Source organism: Chiloscyllium plagiosum, chromosome 29 (assembly GCF_004010195.1).
Source record: "Chiloscyllium plagiosum isolate BGI_BamShark_2017 chromosome 29, ASM401019v2, whole genome shotgun sequence".
In the NCBI taxonomy this organism is placed as follows: Eukaryota; Metazoa; Chordata; class Chondrichthyes; order Orectolobiformes; family Hemiscylliidae; genus Chiloscyllium; species Chiloscyllium plagiosum.
Genome location: NC_057738.1, coordinates 10,714,249 through 10,721,680, shown reverse-complemented (window position 1 = coordinate 10,721,680; position 7,432 = coordinate 10,714,249).

Sequence of the window (7,432 nt, the reverse complement as noted above, 5' to 3'; positions counted from 1 at the left end):
GAAAAGCGCAGCAGGTCAGGCAGCATCCAAGAAGGGCTTATGCCCGAAACATCGATTCTCCTGCTCCTTGGATGCTGCCTGACTGGCACTTTTCCAGCAACACATTTTTTCAGCTCTGATCTCCAGCATCTGCAGTCCTCTTTCTCCTATGGTTTTCAGCCTTGAATGCTTTAAAAACTCACCCATTTCATGCAGTTTTTCAATCCCTTGTCAGCTTGAGGTTGAAGATAGAGAAATAAAAAGGGTAGGGTGGGGGGTAAAATAAAAGCATCTCCTTCGCCTCTCTCAACTCTTTCTATGCTGCATAAGAGCATTCCATTCCATTAACTTGCCTTATTTATTCTATTGGGGTTCAGATCAGTCTCTTATTAACTGGTTTGCATAACTGCTTAAGTCAGTCATACAGCGTGGAAACAAACCTTTTAATCCCAACCAGTCTATTACTTAATTGGCTAATCTCACTTGTTGCGCAGCAGTGGCCTTAATTTGGTTGACTTGCCCTGCCATGATTGAATAGAAGAGCCGATTCAATGGGCTGAATAGCCTGATTCTGCTAATATATCTTTTGATCTAATGGTCATATCAAAGAGATTTCAGACTTAAAAATGGTAACTTTAAGTAAAGTGCTAAATTGCACACACGTTTTGCACTTTGCACCACAGCACCAGTCAGTGGCAATCAGTACTCACTCGCATTGAGTTACTTTCAAAAGTCATTGAAATATGATGTCTCGGAATCTTTGCTACTTCTCCTAATTCTTGCATCATCTCCTGGATACCATTCCAGCCTGCCGCAGGAGTTGGTGCTCTGCTCTACGAAGATTTTTGAAAGGAGGTCACTCACTGAGGAAATAGCACGTTAGACACCGTCTGCAGGAAAAGAGAGAGGGGGACACAAGCTGTCGACACTGCAGAAAAATACTGTGAACTACATTTGCCGGAGTCCAAGTAGTGGTCTGAGCCAGTTGAAACCAGTTTGTACTAACCAAATTCTGTGCAAAGCAAGGCAAATGAAGTAATGCAAAAACCTATTTGACAAGGAGTAATGAGATAATGCTACCTCGGTCCCCTGGGCCAGGGCTGTTAAGGTAAAGAGATGCGATATGTGTCCGAGCCTGAGCCAGTGGGGAAGAGACAGACATTTTGAAAGAGATAAGGATACCATTCCAGCCTGCCACAGGAGTTGGTGCTCTGCTCTACAAAGATTTTTGAAAGGAGGTCACTCACTCTGAGGAAATAGCACGTTAGACACCGTCTGCAGGAAAAGAGAGGGGGACACAAGCTGCCGACACACTACAGAAAAATACTGTGAACTACATTTGCCTCAGTCCAAGTAGTGGTCTAATGGTCTGAGCCAGTTGAAACCAGTTTGTACTAACCAAATTCTGTGCAAAGCAAGGCAAATGAAGTAATGCAAAAACCTATTTGACAAGGAGTAATGACATATATTGCTACCTAGGTCCCTGGGCCAGGGCTGTTAAGGTAAAGGGATGTGATATGTGTCTGAGCTTGAGCCAGTGGGGAAGAGACAGACATTTTGAAAGAGATAAGGAAAAGAATAAAAAGATGACGCTCAGCCGTGGAGCCAGGGAGAACTCCAGAGTTCGACTATTGCAGAAGTGAGGTAAAAACAATGACTGCAGATGCTGGAAACCAGATTCTGGATCAGTGGTGCTGGAAGAGCACAGCAATTCGGGCAGCATCCGACGAGCAGCAAAATCGGCGTTTTGGGCAAAAGCCCTTCATCAGGAATAAAGGCAGAGAGCCTGAAGCATGGAGAGATAAGCTAGAGGAAGGTAGGGGTGGGGAGAAAGTAGCATAGAGTACAATAGGTGAGTGGGGGAGGGGATGAAGGTGATAGGTTAGGTGAATTGGCCATACTAAATTGTCCGTAGTGTTAGGTGAAGGGGTAAATATAAGGGAATGGGTCTGGGTGGGTTGCTCTTCGGAGGGTCGGTGTGGACTTGTTGGGCCAAAGGGCCTGTTTCCACACTGTAAGTAATCTAATCTAATCTAATCTAATCTCATTCCTTTGTCTGTCCGACTGTTCTTTTCTCTCTTAGGGCTGTATCCCTAACTATTGTTTACTCCTTACCCTATCCCCCCACCCTATCTTCTGTATATAAACTGACATTTTACTAACTACCACCAGTTCTAAGGAAAGGTCACTGGACCCAAAATATTGTCTCTGATTTCTCTTCACAGTTGCTGTCAGACCTGCTGAGCTTTTCCAGCAACTTCAGTTTTGTGGTGTGTGCATTCTGTTGTGAGTTTGCTTTCTCATTCAGAAAGAGTAGACTCTTGTCAGATTAGATAGATGTTTTAAAATGATGATGCCATAAACCTGTCTAAAGGATCATTTACTGTGTAAAGGGACAATGAGAAGATACAGGACTGGCAATAAGTCAGTCTGAAAGTTGTCGCAGTCTGCTCAGGGACAATCTTGCAGTAGTGACATACCCATTTAATTCTACCTCCTGGGTATCAGTTTGGTGATTCTGTAAAAACAGATCATTCAGGAACATGCATCCTGGAAATCAAATTGGATATTTTTATTGAAGTGAAATTATCTTGTTCAGCTGAATAATACATGTGAAATTAAACCTGTGTTGAACAATAGTGTAAACCGATCAATGGGTTGGTTTTATTCCAACTGTAAATTGCTCTTTAGTACAGTCATGGCATTCCACTATCATGTGAATTTGAGTGTTTTGATGTAAACCATTGCAAATATTTTTTTTCCAACTTTTTCTAAAAATCACCATAACTTTCATCATTTTTATTCCACATTTTTTTAAAATGGGACATTGTATTGTTGGTTTCCTAATCAGGATAATTCAAATTCATGAAAAGGTTATGCGTACTCACACCCCCACCCCACACTCAAATGTCTACACAATAATCTTGTTGAATGACCGCCCAGTAAATTATGAATGGTGACAGATTGTGAAGAGGTTCTAAAACCTCTTATTGTTGCTGGGCAGATTTTAATGTGCTGTGAGTTGAAGGTGTGAGGTGAGGCACACAATGAACTTTCTAAGCTCCATCCACTTTCACCTCCACACAAGCACAGGAAGATTTCTCCCAGGTATCTGACTGCTTCCTCAAAGCAGGTGGGAATGATGGGCAGAGTCAAATTTAGTAAAGGATAATAAGGCCACTGCCAGGAATCCACGGATAGTCTCCTTCACAATGGAAGTATGGAATTATAGTGTGATTGACAAGTAGTGTATCGGAGTAATTATACGGCTATAAAGGCCCAAAGCATCATTATTGAGCCAGGAGAATGTCCTCTTCATCCAGATTCACAAGAGATCTTCAAAGTATTTTAGAGGCAGTCACTACAGATACTCGTTGCCATCATCATTTTCTGAAGGGGCTGAGTTGGGCCGGTGATTAAAATATCATCCACACCCCAAGGACATCGTAAGGTATCACAACTTCAATTGAAATTAGGGCAGTTTGGCAAGCCTTTCCAACCTGTAGAGACAGGTCGGTAGCTGGTAGGTGAAGGGAATGTGTTCGTTACCGCCCCTCCCCCACAATCTTCTGCACAGTTTCCTCAAGCAAGTTGAGGGGAGAGCTGTTAAGGTAGGCACTTTGGTTTCACCCTCTCATTTTAATCGTCATTAGTCCCATTGTAAAATATTAAATCTTCATGTTCCTATTTTAAAATGCCAATAGAATGCATATTTTGGGGTTTCTAAATGAACATTTCCAAGGAGGAGAAACATTCTACTATTGCAATAATACAGAATGATTATTAACAGCAATAATCATAGAATTGTAGAATCCTTACAGTGTGGAAACAGGATAACGAAGATAAAGCCAGCAATATTTTTATAAAGTAAATGCAACCACATATGTAATAAATTATGGAAGTACTACAATCTAAAAGTCAAAGTTTTGAAGGAATCAGCAAGATATTTATTTTTAGCTTGAGGAGACTAGCATACTGGAAATAAAATAAACTCCTCAAGAATCAGCAATTCAAACTGACTCAAACTGAACACTCCTGTCTGGTCTCAGCCATGATGTCAGTATTAAACGGACAGTGTGGAAAAGACTCCAGGCAATGATCAAAACCAATTTCATTTACACACAGCCCCTGTCTATTAGATATTCAAGGGAAGTCAAGCTTCAGTCAATTGTTTTCATGAAGAACAATAAAGTGTTCACGTAGCCCTCATATGTTCTTTTCAATGTCTATTCAAGTAAATGATTACTTAACTGCTGCCATTTTTACAACACTAATTTCATGTGCATTCTTGTGCCTGGTATCAGATCTCCTTCACCTGCGTGTTATATAATAGGTGGACATGTGTACAATGAAACGCTTGGAGGAGTCTTCAAAGGACAATAACTCACTTCACAGACTTGCCCCTCTTCCTCCATATCCAACCAGTCCTATCATCATCCACTTATTGTCTTCCTCCAATTCTGGTCTGATCATGTCTTCTTCTATACCGCCATTATTGACCGTGCTTACAACCACTTAAACTGAAAACTTTGAAATTCACTCCTAAACCTTATTACCACTCCACTTCACTTTTTCCCCCTTTAGAGACTGTTTAAAGTCTTTTTATTTGGCCAGGCATCTGTGTCCAAGCATCACTCCAAGACTTGGAAATATATTGCCATTCCTTCACTGCCACTGGGTCAAGATCCTGGAATTCCTACCCTATGGGTCAACCTATAGCATCTAGTCTGCAGAGGTTTGAGAAGAGAGCTCATCACCACCTTCTCAAATGTTGGCCCAGCCAGCAATACTCACATCCAACAAATGAATATTTTTTGAAGAAAGCATTTCGGCACCTGTTCTTCTTTGGCTCAGTATCAATTTTCTATTCCAGTTATGCGTTTGTGATGCTTCTTGGATATTTTATTACATTGGAAGGTGCTTATGCATCTGCAAATTGTCATTATTGTTGAAAATGATGAGAGAATTCCTTTTCTTGAACGGAACTTCTTCCGCACACAAACTTATTTTTATTTCATACCACTTATGGACTTGAATTTCATGTATCCTACAGTAAAACTATGACCTAAAGTGTTGAAGAATGTTCTAGGAGAAATTCTCTGGCATTTTTATTGCATCGTTTAGTATTAAAGTAATTAATGTAATAGACAGTTTTAGCGACTATGATCCAAGACATAATAGTGAGCAGAGACAGAGGCAACACGGTACATAACACTTTCTACCATTTGTTGTCTTGATAAACTTGTTCCTTAAATATCGTTCTTAAATAAATGACTCCAAACATTTACAGGAAAGATCATATCACCTGCAGCTGTGTTCACTCGTTACTCACTTTACTGCCCGTACAAATTAAATATTAAGTTGAACACAGGCTGCCAAACATGCTGCTTCCAGACACTAAGCAGAGGTTTTTTTGTAAATGATGCCAGATTTATCTTGTTTGCCTAATTATCCCATTAGCCTGTACCTAAGATCCAATTACTCCAGTTATATCATGACAAATGGCCTGTGGAAGTCTCTTCCTTGAAAGAGGGCATGTCATTCCCTTGCCACCACTTCCTACATTAATGAGTTTTAGGTAAGCAGCTCACAGATAACTGCTTAAGATTGGAAATGCAGAAATCTTACCAACTTCTCTTAATTCAGTTTCAAATTCCTGCACTTGACTGCATCATAGATGTGTCTACACAAATGCCTCCCCTTGACTGCACTACAACAGTATCATTCCGAACCCTGACTCCCTTCCCTCTCAGTGTACAGACTACTTTTAATTATCAATAAATCTAAGTGTTCAAAAACTGCATAGTTTTTTAATGTGCTGTTTTTCATCAGAGCAGCAATGACACTGAGGATATCAAACAGCGCAGGAAAATGGTGATGGAACTGAGATCTGTCCTGTTTCAAGTTATGATAATTTGCTATTGCGTCCATGTCTCTTCATTCAAAATTCAACTGGGCCGGGTTTGTGCCAGCTGCCTGTGTGACAAAAGCATTATGTGTGTTTTCAACCAAATGGTCATGTTGTAAAGTGACTGGGGGCTAGTCCTCCGTTCAGTCAAGGTGGGGGGTGGTGCCAGTGTCAGTCTCCATCAGTCATGGGTACAGTCAGCCACATTGTCCAGGGGTTTAACCACAGTCAATCATCCGCATGGGTCATGCGCAGTCAGAGTCATGTCCACTTACAGTCTGGAGAGAAGACAGTGGTTAGTCCTACAGGGCCATCAGATGCAGTCAAATAAATGGAAAGGCAGCAGTCAGGACACCAAGTCAGTTGTATCTAAGCTCTGCTCATTGAAGATGACCAGAGGTCTGTGCTGAATACAGTGTTTAGATTCCATGCATTAATCATTTAGGAAAAGACAAAGGGAGCCTGGAGAGTAGAGGGCGGAGGGGGTCACTGCCAAAGCTGCGGCGTAGTCGGGGATGGGGGAGTGAGGGGAAGCAGAGACACGTGACCTTGTGGGGACAAGGATGGTGGCTGATGGGAGCCCAAGGGACACGGGGAGTAAATGGAACAGCAGAGGATGTGGCAAGGTTACGGGAGTATGAAGTATCAACAATAACTATCATGGGGTGTCCATAAGCTGAGCATAGAACATCAGAGTGGCCATGATTAATGTGTAATGTCAGGGCTCAGTGAACAGGGAGGACAATTGGAAGCAAAGTTCAAAAAGGTGGATCTCCATTTAGGGGGATGGTTTGGAATGGGCTATTGCGGTAGAGCAAGGTTAAAGGGGATACAGGGAATTTGGCTAGGGAAAGTACCTGGTGACCGGGCAGAGCCCGGTTCTGGTCCTGTCCATCACCAGTTGCATTCCCTGCCATCATTTGTTGTTCTTGATGTCCTACCAGCAACTGGAAAATGACAAATGCCCAGGCTGTGAAGAATCTTTGTCAGTTTGATGGGTAAAAGTGGAGTACCGTCTGTTCTGAATAGTAGGACGTTGGAGGGATAAATACGTGATCCATGTGTTTGCAAACTCCAGCAACAATTCATTTGCAATCATCTCGTCAGCCATTTGCAATGAATGTGGAGTGAATGTGCTGGCTCTGATCAAGGGCAATTTGCTCCATGCCATTGGTGCTTGCCAATCTAACCTTGGCATCTCAATGATGATACATTCATTAGCAGCAATGACTTAAAAAGAGATGAATTCTGACCGAAAGTGCCCCATCACTTGTGAAACCTCCAAGGGTGCTGTTGAAAGAGGGGAACATTACCTTTTCATGAGTCACACAAGTATGATGATGACTCTACAGAATGGAATGAGAAGTTGAATGGCTAATGTGGGCCTGGGTGGGAAGGGGTTCAGACTGCAGCAGGCATTCACTGTGTGGAATGTATTTATCGCTCAACTGGCACTGCCCCTTCACCAAATCGGTGCATATGAGTGCAGGTTCATAGCTCCTTGAAAGTGGAGTCGCAGGTAGATAGGATAGTGAAGAAGGCATT